Source organism: Anser anser, assembly GCF_964211835.1.
Source record: "Anser anser genome assembly, chromosome: 1".
In the NCBI taxonomy this organism is placed as follows: domain Eukaryota; kingdom Metazoa; phylum Chordata; class Aves; order Anseriformes; family Anatidae; genus Anser; species Anser anser.
Window position 1 is genome coordinate 105901401 of NC_139720.1, and position 14869 is coordinate 105916269.

A 14869-nucleotide genomic window follows, 5' to 3' on the forward strand; every position below is an offset into this window, starting at 1 on the left:
TTGCCTGTAAGGTGCTTGGGTAAGGAAAAAAAAGAAAGCAGTCAAAATGAGAAACTTTGGCCAGCTGTGCTTCGCAATGCCTCTCAGTAGAATGCAATTGTTGTCTTTCTCCCGTCTAAACCAAGGCTGAAATTTAATTTGAATGTCCTCTAGCCGTGCAATACCCCTGGGAATGAATCCTATAAAACACGCTGTATCAGGCCTATACGAACTGTAGACCTGTTTAGTCTGAATGAGCTTTAACTTCATTATGTCGGTACAGAATAATTAGTAGAAAACTGAAATGCAATTTTGTCTAAAGAATGGCAGTTCTGAGGCTTTACCTCACCTATAGCCTTGCAAGGCTTTTAGTGTCCTGACAAGCAATCAGTCAGAGCAGGAATGTTGAGTGCATTCATTTTTTACTTCAGTTCTTTTCTTACAGGAGCTCAAGTGACGCCACTGAAACCCTGGCATTTATCACAGACAAAATTAGGTCAGAAGAGAGCAGAGGTACTGAACTGAAAAGAGATAAATTCATCCTTAGAAGGAAAAAAAAAGTCTCAAGCTGCAAACTTGAGTTTAATTTGTCTCCTCCACATAAGGTAAGAGTTTTCCTAAGGGATTTTCCAGCCAAGTAAGCAGTATCTTATAAATGTACTAGCAAGTTGTATAGGAAGACTATGAAATACCCTTTGTCGGGCTATGTAACTACAAGTAGCTAAAGAACAGAACCATTTTTTTCCCTGAATGTAAACAAAAGCAGCCTGAGGAAGAATCTGTTCTGGTTTAATCTTACAGTTAGTGTCCAATCATGCAAGCTGATGAGCATGTTTAGGTAGCAGTGACATTGGCAAGATTCGCCTGTTGTTATTTCTCAGGACCCTAGTACTTGTGTTCTGGTTACTACCAGCATGATGATAAAGCTGAGATATGAAAGTTGACATATATACAACTACTGCTGTGATATTTTCTAATGTGAAAAATTATGACTTTCTAATTGACAGTTAAGGAAAACTTTAGCATCTTTGATGTAGAACATATTCCTTAATTGCACATTCTGTTATAGTTTAGATAAAGTTTTGAACATTTCACTTAGGAAATAGTCTCCTAAAATACTCCATGTATCTCCAGATACCTCTGGTTTTACCTAAATAACTTTCAGAACTTACTGGTGTATTTGCCACTTGCTCATCAACTCATGTAAATCTGAGATTACTCAGATCCTTTCTATAGGGTTTCTTCTCTTTTAAAAGCTTCTGTAAGTGATTAATTTTCCTGTTGAAATCACTGAGCCTACCTAAATCTGTAACACTAATGACTCTAACAATAAGCTGGGTAAGTTTGGATAATTACTCGAGATCTCTCTGCATTAGTTATTTTTGTTTGGGGAGTAGAATTATTCAAAACTTTCTTACAGCCTACCTACAACTTTCTGCCAGACTGCAGTCATCTGTTTCACATCCCATAGCACTGCATGTAACATTTAATATCCCAGTGAATCAAAGTCTCCTTCAGCAGACAGGATGAGGAGAAGAATATTGGAAAGGGCAAGCAGGATAGTGGAGATGGTGTCTGATGATTTTTCTAGTGATAATAATGTGTTATATTCCATCTTGTGCATTGGTCCTGTTATTTACCTTTATGATGTGACTGAATTCCTTGAGGCTACTCACGCATGCAATCTTAAGCACACGTGTTTGCAGGCTCGCTGCCTTCATTCACAGGTTGTGTGAGCTTTGTGAGTTCATTCTGAATAAGAATGACAGGGTGCCTGAATGCATGCTTCTGCAAGGGAAAAATAAGGCAGAACAAGGTGTTTCCTGATCTGGGAAACCGAACAGGAGGAAGAACTTGACAGAGCTCTGACCACCAGGCTGTGACTCTGACAGCAAGCAGCTGAGGTGACCTCTGCAATACAACATGAAGCAAGCCAGCCAAACACATGTGGTTCCAGATGTTCTGTGCTTTGTGTCAAATCAAGGTTATGAATAGAGTCCACATAATGCAAGTGTAAAATACCTGAATAGAAACACCTCCAAAATTTGACATCTTTACCCTAATACTGCAGCTACACCAAGTGTATTTGACAAACAAGCAGATATTTGTTTAAGAGCATCTCTTCTGACCAGGTCTAACGCTGATTAACTTGATACTGCTTATATTTCTAATATTTGCTTAACTTTTGGTATTTCTGATAATACAGCTTATTTTTGTAAATATTTTTGGCCAATTGTCAAATACTTGTGTACAAGCAATGACTGAATTTGTAGCCATGTCTTAGGGTGTCAGACATGGAACTTTTTAGATAATTTATTTCAAGAATTATAAATGTAATTCAACATATCCTATAGTAAAATCAGATGCCTGAAAGGAAAGGACGAACTTTTTATAAGGTTGATAAACCAAAGTTATTCTATTAAGATCCTATTGTTATTGCTAGAACATATAATTAACTGGCATCTAAAGAATTACCACATCTGCATGTGGGAAGAATAAATCACTGAGGTAGAAAGAACGAGACCTTCTTAATGTCCTTGTAAATAACAAGGAAAATCTGAAGATTTGCCTGGGAGCTGATGTAAAAGAGGAATCTGGTTTAATGTGCTGACCTGATTCTGTTCCTCTTGGTAACCTTGCTATAAGGTTTTAAGTCAGATGGAGCATATTTGAGAACTTAAAAGAAAGTAGTATGGATAATAAAGTGTTTTAACTGGAATGCAGAAAGACACTGGGAATTCTAGTTTGTTTGTTTGTTCTGTTTTGCTTCAAATACGGCAAATGGTTTTAGAGCATAAGTGTATATATAAACCAAAGTGTGTTTGTTTGCCTGTGCTGTTGCTTAGATTTGAAAAAAACAAAAAACAAAAACAACAACAAAAAAGTGTACACCTGTGCATAATAGATATGTAACTATACACACATTATAGTTCACTGCAATAAAGGATGATTGCTTTCTTAAGAATAACAGAATACATTTCAATACAAACTTTAAGAGGCTAATGATGTCTTTCAGCCATTAATAGCCCAAATGGATGCAGCTATTTTTTTCTTCAGAGTCGATGAAGAAAAATATATGGAAACACCTTATCTGCATTGTAAAATATCAGCCTTGTTAGATACCACGGCTTAAAAATAAGACTGAGAAAAACTAAGCTACATGTATAGCTAAGCAGTAGTACATTTGCAAATGTGTGATAATGTGGATTACAGACTCACTTACTGGCTCAGATTAACTGCTTGCTCTGATACCAAATGAACACGTTGCTAGAGCATTTCTCTTTGAAATGTTCCCAAAGCTGCAGTTGCTCAAGGGCTGTAAGGGGCAATCATATGAGACAAGGATAAGTCAAACGTCTCTTTTGAAGTGCCGAATTGTATTTTTATTTTTTTTTTTGAGCAGTATTCTCAAAATGGAAGTTAAAGTTCAGTCTTCTGCAGGAGAGCTTCAGTGCAATCTGTACTTTGGAGAAAAATCACTGTCATTTAAGTGCAAATGATAAGGACTTTTGCTGTCCTAAGTGAAAGTCCAGGACTTCAAAGTTCAGTTTTTGCCTTGCACCAGTTGTCGGCTTCTGACATCTAAACTCTGAAGTGAGGTTGATCTTTGCTCTGAAAATTGATAATTTGGTCTCAAAGGTTGAAATTGTCAGGGAAAAAAACAGACCTATCTAAAGCTGAATTCTGGTTTTCATTTTGACAGACTGTTCCTGCATAGGAATTGTCAGAGTGACTGCACTGTTTTTCATTTGCCCTATGTCTGCCTTGTATGAATGGAGCTGATTGAGAATTTTCCAGTTAAAGAAATCTGGTCTAATTCCGATTCATAAAAAATCTTCCTAATCACACATTAGGGGTGGAAGATAAGAGGGGAAAAGGGGAACGTGTGTGTGCATGTTCTGCTGCCAAATAACAAGTAACTCAGTTATGGAAGCTCCTACTGCAAGCTAAGGTTCAGGCTGAGATTGCCATCTCTCCTATCCCTCAGCCACCAGCTATCCAGGTAATGTCTCTCACTCTGTTCGTGCGAAGCGGAATAGCTCCAATGGAGCTGGACACACTCAAAACAGCTGCTGATCAGGTTACACCTTTGGGATCTTTGAGACCAAGGTTCTAGCCCCATTTTTGAATCAATGAGAAGAATTAATTTTTGGAACAATTTGAACAAAAGGATTCTCTGCAATGCAAAATCCCATATCAAGCAAATCAGGTGTTTGAGTTCGTATCTCTGATGGCTGGAGGTGTGCTCCACCTGTGGAGGTATGCTGAATTGAATCTGAGTCCATAATTGAGAATAAGTTACAAACTTTGAAAGCCTTTGTTTTCACACCATCCTGATGTGACATGCACTTTTTTTGGTTGTTGTTTGTATCTTCATCTTCCACAGGATTTCTCTCTTAGCTTGTAGGGCAGTCTGTAGTACTGTCACCACATGCCTCTCCCTCATGTTGTATCACTTGCAGAACACTTGTCAAATGCCATGCATTGCTCCGATAACCTGCAAGGAGTAAGTTAGGGGATGTGTAGCAGGTTAGGCTGTCAGTGAGATCTCAGCTTTGCTGTGGAAGGTAGGTAGGCAGTGAGGGAGGGAGCGGGAAAATGAAGGAAATACAAAAGGAGGCAATGGAGTCATGGGCAAGTTAAGTGATATCATACACAGTGTATTAAAAATACACTCCTCTACAAAGTAAATGTAGTCAATAATGACTTACAAAATGCTTAGCTGAGGAAAGGATGACTGTCTGGCAGTGGATTTCCGTGAAGAGATGCTAATTTCAGTGGTTTTAGTTTTCTTCATGAATGGGAACCACTGTCCTTTTCTAGATCAATCTGTTTGGAGATGTCCGTGTAACTTCTGCCTTGTTCTCTTGTCTCTCATCCTTGTCTCCTCCTTGCTTTATTCCCTCACTGCCCTCCCCAGACATCTCATCCAACTGCCTTTGTTTGCTTCCTCCCTGTCTGTCCTGCCTGTGCTGCTGGCTTTGAAGCACTGGGGAAACCAGACTAAACAAGATCTGCCCACGCTGTGCCCAGATGAGTGTTCAGGCAGTGGCATGCTTCAGGAGGGCAGCCAGTGCTTGGGACAAAATAACTTAAAATCATTGCATTTTAAGTTGCAGATAATTTATACACCAGTCAGGTTTGCTTGCTTGATTGCTAAGGTAGGCTTATTTGAAATTTTAAATGCTGTTAAATGTCAAGATGTACAACTAGATCAATGCATGCCCCTCACTCTTAGACAAGCACATCTTCCAAAGCATACTGGAAAGGACTGATACAGTAAGAATTATCTTGATATCTATGATTGATTATCTATGATAAATACAGTAAGTACAATTCTCACACATGAACATAAAGGAGCCAGTACTAGCTGCATGTGTTGTGTTTGTGACACCAGGACTGTAACCAGTTCTGGCATTATTAGTGTGGCCATATGGGGCTGTAACACAACTCGAGGTAGCCTAGTGGTAACTCTCTGACAATTGACACTAGTAGATGCTTAAGCAAGAATATATAATGTATCAGCATACAGTGATACTTCCCAAGGATATTTTCCTAGCCTCCAGCTATCTGTAGCTCAAGAAAGGTAATGGCTTTGCCATGAAAAAAATGAATAGCTACCCATTTAGTATTTGTAATGAGGGAGTGAACTCTGTAGCAAATGTTATATGAACACATAAAGACTGTGCATTCTGTATATACAAGTAGGGGAGATAGGGAATTAATTTCCCCATTTCCTGCCTTATGAATGTTTTACTTAAGAGCATTTATATTATTTTTTAGTTAAGTTGTAAAAACAAGGGTTGAGTCTCATCTCTTGGTAAGGAGTGACTTAAGAGGGGAAACCTACTACTACTACTGGTACTAAACCTAATTAATAAACCTGATAACCTAATAAACCTAATACAGTAACATTTAACAATATTCTGGATGTTGTAAACAGTGTTTCTTATTCTCATTGTAATCCTAGTCTTTAAAGGTAGGCAAATTCATTTAAATTTTGATAGCCATTTCATTCATTTTATAGGTGAATTCTTTTAGTATTAGTAGCACATTTAATCCATAATGTAAGTCTAAAACATGATAGTGATTATGGACAATTATTTCTCTTTTACGTAATTCATTGTAGGAGCAGATACAGATCTCTGGAGAATATTTTCAGATAGTGTGAATAGCTGTTCCGTGTAAAATTTCCTCATGTTCTCTCTCAAAGAATCTTGTGACAAATATATATCTATCTTAGTTCATTACTGTTCAAAATCTTTTGTAAAGAGATTTGACACAGATCAAGTTCGTTTGTTTGTTTGTTACTGCAGAGATGCATTAAAGAGTAGTAAGCAAAGATTAAGGTTGTTTATTTTGGAGAGAATTTAGAAAATAAATGTAATTTAATTCCTAATGCAAATCTTTCTTTATATATAGAGTACGCGATCCCTTTTGCTTTCCAATTTTAGGCCCTGGTCCTGCAAATTCAAGCATATAAGATCATGACACAAGAAGATTGTAGAGATCTGCTGCCTCCAGATCTGAGCTAACCCTGAAAATGCAGCCCAGGAAAGTCTGTTCAGCAAATCTTTTATAGAGCTGGAGAGCCTCTGGAGATGACTCCAACTTAGCTTATTTAGAATCTGGATCTTATCTAGCAGGAAGCAGAATTGTTCCAGGCCCCACCACGGTGATTATTTTTACATGAGGCTGTTGTTTAAAAAAAAGAAGTAACATTGGAGCTGAAATAAGGAACCAACTTATCATTCCCTCCTGCATGATAATGGCAAATGGCCATGTCCTCAAGTTCCCTCCTGCCTGTGCATCTTCCAGATCCATCAGTTTTTATCCCTCTATTTTACACTTGCACAGCCACAGTAAGGATGGAAAGTGCTCTTGTGTACAGGATATTCTCCTGGACTGGAGGACTTAGAAGGGGGTCTAGAAACCATTTTTTAAATGCCTTAGCAAATGGTCTAAACATAAGCTTGTTAAACTAAAGAAAGATGCTGTCACCTTCCCCTTCCGCTTCTCTGATTTGCCCAGTCAGAGATTCAGGTGTGCATACAGATTTGTTTAGTTAAGCTGCTTCCTGGTCAGCCTTTTGAACTTGTATGTCTAAACTATAATTCCTGAATTTTGTCTATTTTAGGTACCTAATTTTTAAGTAGATTTGGCCTTCAGTCTGCCATAATAAATCTTGTTCATAGACATAATGGCAAAGTCCCTCTTCTCTCAGATTTTGTCATCATGTGGACTACTGTAGATGTGAGTGATTTATTTTTAATTCATATGATTCTTTTCCTTATTGCAAGAACCTCTTGTGGCTATTTTATTTGTGGCTATTCAGTCTTTGTCAAAGAAAAATTTTACATGGATGTGGGAAAGCTATAACACAGGCTGATAAGGTGATTCGGATGGTCTAAGGCTGTAGTGTTCGTGTTACCATGGTTATTTGCCAATCAGCTGTCTTCTCTAATTGGAGTATAACAGCTCCAGCCATCTATCAACGAAACGTTGCAGCATCAGTCTCTGGCCTTTTCCTGAACTCTTAAGAATTGTGACTTTTCTTTGAACTCTCAGCTTTTAGTTCCACTGACCCTATTGCCCATTTATAACTGGTGTGCCATTTATCACTCCCAGACTTAGAAATATGGTTGGTGGAAAAGACTCAAGTGCAATCATTCACACCTGTGATCTTTTTGTATTTGGACTTCACGGTTTCTGCGTAGTGTAACTGATAGGGAGAGATTAGTTACCAAACTGTAATTCCATTGAAGGATTGTGATGATACCATACCATAAACTGTATATGATGCTCAAGAGGTTTGACATCATCAGGGTTCTGAGATTAATTTACAGCATCTACTATTAGTCTTTGTCAGTATCTGTTTTAGAAGAGGGTCTTTGTGTAACCCTAGTGTAAAATATAGGACATTTTGTAAGTCAGGAAACTTGCTGTTGTACTTATCCTCATGTTATTTGTTGAACTATAGCATGACATAATCCAGACTTGGTACAAAAAGACATAAATATTTATTTTTCTTACGCTACAGAGAAATTATCTGTACTGACTACTGACAAGATCTTGGCATATCAGACTGAATTGGGACCACTTTGGCATTTTAACAGTTTCGAGTTATAAAATAAATAAGACTAAGCAGGCTGTAAACCTATCGAAATGAGTTACTGGTGAGCCTAGAGTATCATTCCAGGAAAAAAAAATCAATGTGTAATTTAAAAACCAAATAAACCTTCTCCTTACTCTCTTGCATTCCCTTTTCCCTGCATAGTTTCTGCTATTTGCACACACACACTTTTCTTGTGTCCCTAGGAACTAAAACTTTCCCTTCTTTGAGCTGTTCATCACAGCTTTCTTTTATCTCATTTTTCTTCTTCTCACTCTCTCCTGCATTTTCATGTGAATTTTTCTGTCACTTAAGCAAGAAACAGTTGAGTATGTTGTTTTGTAATGCCATTTTGGCCAAAGAATGCTTATTTTTAACATGATTTGGCCTTATGTAGAAGAAATAAGGAATTGCTTCAAAACTCAATTGAAGTATGAAAGCGTTGTTTATGGAGGCAAGAGATCTTACACATCATGTGATGGAGACTAGGTAAGGGAAGAGTTCAGAAAGCTGCATAGCTCCAGCTGAGACTTTGGGAAGAACTCTCTTGTTCTTTCAGTTATGAGATGAATGAATCCAAGCTCAGAAAAATTAAAAATTTTCCTTGAAATATATATTTTTTCTTTGCTACACTATGAACCACTCTAGAAAACAATGACTGGAATATTTATTTTAGTTGGCGTTCTCTAATCAAATATGCTGATATTTATGTGTGATTTAAAAAGCAAGGTAATTTCCTTTGATATGGTTCAACATTGAATGACATTTACCTTATTTGCTGTTCTTCCTTATGCCACTCTTTGCCTCCAATGTCCGGGCTTCCTGGCTGGACTGTCTCTGCCGTCCCATCTTCACGATTGCAAGATTCACATGGTGTGTTGTAGTGTAGGAAGGAAGGCTGCAGAGATGACTGAGTCCTTTTCCTAATGTTTGCCTTCAGTGCACTTTTTTAGGACAGAGGAGTATTAAGTTCCCATGAAGCATTAAATTCATGCTTGATAAGTAATATAAGGAAAGACTTTGAGACGCCAAATTTCATTGTAATTTTGTGTCAAAACTGATGAATCTTCTGTTGCATATTCAAAACTGCTTTTCTGTTTATCATGAAACACAGCCTCCTCTCTGGTGTTACTTACTGTTAGTGAAAATTTCTCAAAAACTTACCAAATTCGTTAGAAGGAAAAAAGCACACAGTAAAAGGCTACCTAGCCTAAGGACCAAGTAGTCAGGGACTCTCAAGCCACAAGAAAGGACTCAAAAGGGAAAGGTGTGGATGTAATTTTTTTCAGTCTTGGCTCCCTGGTGCATATAGACACTTCCTTGAAATCTGTGTAAAGTTTCTAATGCCCAGGTGAGACACAAGACAAGAGAGATGTTTTTAATTCATTCTCAGCGCTTTCTAATACCTAGCTGTAAATGTGCCGATATTCAAAACTTGTTTCCTCAGCAAGGCAGTTGTCTTGAGTCCTATATTGAAGGGCCTAAGTCTGATGAGGAAGCCTCATGAACAGCTGTGAATTTAATGTATTTTTTGTAGAAGTAGCTTTAATTTATGCTTTGCAGAGATCACCATTTAGAGTAAAGAAATACAGTGATATCCCAATTCAGCTATTAGGGTGCACTACCCTTGCATTTAATTGGTAGGTAATTGCAAATGTTGTATATACTGCAAGTATTTATGACCAGCATTGTGCTGAAAGGGTTTCAATTTACTTTTGTTCTTCATTCAGGATAAGCTACTTAAGCCACTTTGTTTCTGTATGCAAAGATAGTACTCCAATGAAACATTGAAAATTTTGTTTTCTTCAGAGGGGAAAACGTAAATGACAGGAAGCGGCAACTATTACATCTTTTAATGTCGACTGTTTAAGATGATGTAGTTTGAACAGTTTTTCATAAATCAGGTGTATTTTCGTGTAGTTTAAAATGCTCCATTTAGTCTTAAAACTAGTGAGAACTAGAAGCTGAGAGACTATGAAAGTGAAGGTTACTCTGGTTTAAATACTGACAAATTGGTTAATTGACTCTCGCATCGTTTACTGGAAGCTTCTCTGACATTTGCTAGCTCCCTAAAGTATGGCTCAGCAGTTTTTAGTTCCTATTATTTTAAATTAAGATTTCTCAGAGAGTAAGACATATTTTGGCCTAAGTTTCAGCAGATGTCTTTTGGAGATTTTATATTATAAATACAGGAAGGTTAGTATTATACCAGTTTCCACAGAAAACGCTCCTTCTAGAGACTGGGGATCTTGGTTTACCTGTGGACAATTGACTGAAGATTTGATTTAATTACATAAAAGTTGGCTCTCCGTAAGAAAGCTTTTTCATAGCTCTCTGCCTCTGCAACAACAAATCATTCTCTGCCTAAAAAGTACATGCAAGTTTTTTAGAGCCACCTGGGTGAGGTTAATTTTTTTTTTTTCTTCAGCGATTTGGAAAGAAGGAAGAATCAATCTGTGCCTTGCAGGGGTAGAACATCATCCTCTTAAGAAACACTTGTCTACTCACTCTGTTTGGCTTGGGAATAGGATTAGCTTTATAGTCCTGAGACAGTTGACCCCAAAGAATTCCCTTCCCTAGTGTGCAGAAGGAAAAATTAGCACAATTAAGTTGCTTGTCTTTTAGTTTTTTTTTTTTCTCAGTGGGTTATGAAAAATTAAATAATTAAAATTGGACTATAAATAATGCACTGAACTTGCTCTGCTGAGAGGTGCAATGTTGTCCTTCTCAGTAGGAGGACAATTTATACTGTAAATAAAATGAGTTCATTCCGTTGGCCAGGGACTGAAGGGGCAAGTGGGAAAGGAGGGTCTAGTGCAAGTTGCACAGTGGTATGATCCAACTTTGATTTATCAGACCTAGCCTTGCTTCTGTGTCTCCACACAATTTAAATACGAGTTACTTCAGCATGTACCTATGAATTTAATTGAATAAACTCCCTTTCTGGTGATCTTTTTTTTTGGTGTTGGTTTTGTTTGTTTGTTTGCTTATTTGCTTGTTTGTTTATTTCTTCATATGGTTTACGTGGTCTGTAATAGATACTCTTAGCCCTTCCCCTTAGGTTGAAAAAAATTGTAGTGGCTGCTGATGCTGTTTTTAATGTGCTTTTTTAACATTGTGTTCTTCAAATTTGAAGTTCAGGAAAAAATCTTTTATTTTACTGACAGCAAAATGCCTACAGCTTAGATTCATTGAAAAAGTGAAAATACTTTGTGACATGAATGCAATTTACCCTCTTCACATTCCCCATATAGTGCTCTCTGCTACATTTGCTTCCCGTGTACTTTCAACCCCATCAAAAATGCCCTAAGGTCCCACTTGATAACACTCATAACCCAAAGTGGTCTGAACCTCTGGAAGATGATCAGAATGGTCTGCAAATTGATACATCTGAGCATTCAAAAAGACCTGGGAAAGACTGCTTTCTCCTGGAGCGTGCTTGTAATTTCGGATTTGATGATAGTTTCACTTCTTGGAATTACATGTACATATTAAGGATTCATATTTAATAGACCTCTCTTTCTGACTGTTAAGAACATGCAAATTAAGGCACAGAAATATTTTGAAAGGTGGTATCTTGATTGTTTTTTGTTTGTTTGTTTGTTTTGTTTTTGTTTTTTCCTTGAGTGAAGTTACTATAGAAAAGCAAAAGGAAGAATGATGACAACCAAGTAAAAATTAATCCACTGCTATTATGGGACTCATAGGGAAGTTGTGAGAAGGAGATAAGGTTTTAAGGGAGAAAAAAAAATAAGGGGGGGGGGAACAGTAATGGTGCACATGATGTTTTTTGCTGTTGTTTTTCTGTTTGTTTGTTTTCATAATTTCATAATTTGAGAGTAAGGCATGACTATGATTTTGACATATGATTTTCTTATTTTATTTTTATGGAAAGCTTAGAAAGGTTGGATAATTTCCTTTAGTTCTACAAACAGAACTGCACTTCTGTAGAAGCTCCCTGTCCTAACTTGCACTGAGGAGGAAACAGATGCCTTAATAAATAAAATACAGTATGTAAATGAAATACATCAAGAAAGACTGGGTAATATGTGTGTAAGAACGTTATAAAGAACTAATAGGTGAGTCTGTCCACTTGAAACTGCAAGCATTGTCATCTTTAAGTTGCCCACATATTTGCTCTTACGAGCATTTTATGCTTTCATTGAATGTCCTTATAGCTAATTATAGGTTCTGTAGTGATCTATACTGGAATTCATACTGATTTCTTGATTGAACCTATTGACTTTGAGTGTTTAAATTAGAGCTGCAATAGTCATCTACACCAGCTTGCAAAGTCAAGGGCTTGGAAAGCCCCACGTGGGTCTCACGGCATCTCAGGCAAGCTTGAAATGTGTTCCCAGGCTGGAGGTCCATGTTCATTCATGTATATCCTTTGGACAAGTAATGCTGCACAAGCTCAGAGGTTGCAGTCTATCCAGGCTGAAAAATGTAGACAGATGAGCACTGAGACAGGGCTTTTATTTTTCCCAAAGAATACAATTGCCAAACAGCATAAAGTCTAGCATTAACGCATGTTTCTTCTGAAAGAATATGGAGCCATCTTTAGAAGGAGGCTTTTTCTCCCCTAAAATGCATTTAAATATATAGATAGCATTTTTGTCCACAGCTTTGATTTACCTAGAAAGCTTGATATATATTCTGTAACCAGTTTAGGATCATTTGTCTTTTGAGCTGAGACTGAAACAATTTATCAATTTCCACTATTAAAAATTCTCTTTGATTATATGCCTTACATAATTTCTTTCATCTGTAGTAACTGTCTTTTGAGAAAGAGTAATATATTGAAAGGACTTGGAGGGTTGTTTATACTGTAGCTGTGCTTAAAAACTCCAGCCAGAATTATGGTTCTGCTGTCTCACTTGCTGAGCATGTGGAAAGAGACAAAACTTCAGCCTCTTGTAATTTAATTGCATAAAACTTTCTTTGAGGAAGGGAAAGTAGTATTGTTTGTTTGGCAGAGAGATCAAACTGAAGGACAGAAAAATCAGGGATGATATTTTCCTGACCTCAGCACAAGGAGTTTAGATGTTTAAAAGTTTACAGTTTCAGGTGTTGAGCAACAAAATCATGTGGTAGGCTGTCTAAGGATATCTACTCTGTATTTCACTGTTCAAATTAATACTCAATTATTTATTTATTTATTTATTTATTTATTTATTTTAATATATGGGCAAAGGATTTTGAGTTTTGGATGTTGGGAACCCTGCTTCAGGTTGATTTAACAGAAATATTGTAAGAAGAATCTCCCTGACTTTCACTGCACAGGTTAAAGCATCTCTTCTCTGTTTTGCCTAGGTTTTATGGCTAGTTTAAATCTATAGCATGATCACTGAGTAGTTGAAAAAAATATATGTTAAGCTTGGGGGTCTCATTGTTTCAGTTGGAAAGAAACATTTTGTATGATATGGTTTAGAATACTTATACCTTGCCCCCAAATCTCACTGTTACACACAAAACAAAAACAAAACAAACAAACAAAAAATCCTACCACCTTGGAAATAAAAGGCACAACTTTGAGCAAAGTACTTGTTAAGCTTCAAAAGTCTTTAAGTGAATCTCTTTTCCATTAAATCTGTATGTTTTTGGCACTGCGGGGGGAACAAATTTAATGTCAAAATCATAATTAGCAGGAGGAGTATTCTTTTGTTTTATATAGACAAAAAAATGCATAACCTAATATACATATATATATTTTTTTTTTCGTCCCCATAGTTCACTGTTTTCCATATGTTCACTGTTATGGTCTTCTCTTCTGTAGAATTTTTCCTGCAGACTATGAGAATCTTTTCTTCCCTTGTGCAAGAAAGTTGGTTGCATCATGTTTTTCTTTCTTTTTTTTTTTTTTCTTTCTTCTTTTTTTAAAGGTGTGTGTGAGGAGGGGGACTGATAAAGAACTGTCTGAGTCTCTTGAACTTCTGTCTAGCAATATAACCCTTGGCCATCCTTTCTCTTTCTTATTATTGCTTACTACTTATAAAATACTCCAACCAGATTTGTACATTTTCAGAAATGGGATTAAAATAAATTTGAAAATAGTTTTAGGGTAAGCAGTTTTGAAGGATAGAATAGTGCTAAAAATAATCCTTTTCTAATTATAATGCATCTTTTAATCATTGGATGTTTTTCTCTCATCTTAAATATCAGTAGACTGTTGTCCAAGAGGAGTACAGATTGAATGCACTGTTGGTCAAGCGCCTTTCAAACTACCATTTAATTTTAGCCTCTTATTGACAGTACAAATGTCCATATTTTGAAATGTTATGCCTACAAGCAACAGAGACTTGCAAGAAAACTTAGTATTTACATCCACTTTTGAAACTGTTGCTGGTCTGCAATAGAGTTATTTAGTTCAAGAGTTTTTCTTTCATAATTTTTTGGAAGATTTACTCAATGTTTGGAAGGTTTGTTTTAAATGTCTTATGTTATAATCTTAAACAGGTAAAGACAGTCAAAACGAATGATGTGAATGATGAGTTTTTTTAGCTGTCTTTTTATGTGTTCCAAATTCTTTCCTGGTTTACTTAACAGTATCAGATATTGTAGTTCATGCTGGGACTTCTGAATCTAGATATGCTCGCATGTTTTACCTCTGCACCTGCTCTGAAATATTAAAGAGAATTTATTAAAAACAAAACAAAACAACAACAAAAAACCCTTGCACTGTTAAAACTCAAAATCTTCCCTTATTCTGCCATGTCACTTCTATTTTATGTCACTGAGCTTTTTGAAAATGTGTCCTCTACTTTCTAGGTGAGG

General features: G+C 36.7%; 1 protein-coding gene across 1 annotated transcript in view; it reads left to right on the forward strand.

Annotated features, from left to right (window-relative positions):
- The window catches only part of LOC310892820 (uncharacterized protein), a 460614-nt gene that overhangs the window by 15993 nt on the left and 429752 nt on the right, over positions 1–14869 (forward strand). Inside the window, exon 2 of the mRNA XM_083821048.1 lies at positions 425–584. The gene's annotated coding sequence lies outside the window, so the exon portion shown is untranslated. The remainder of the gene's footprint in view (positions 1–424; positions 585–14869) is intronic.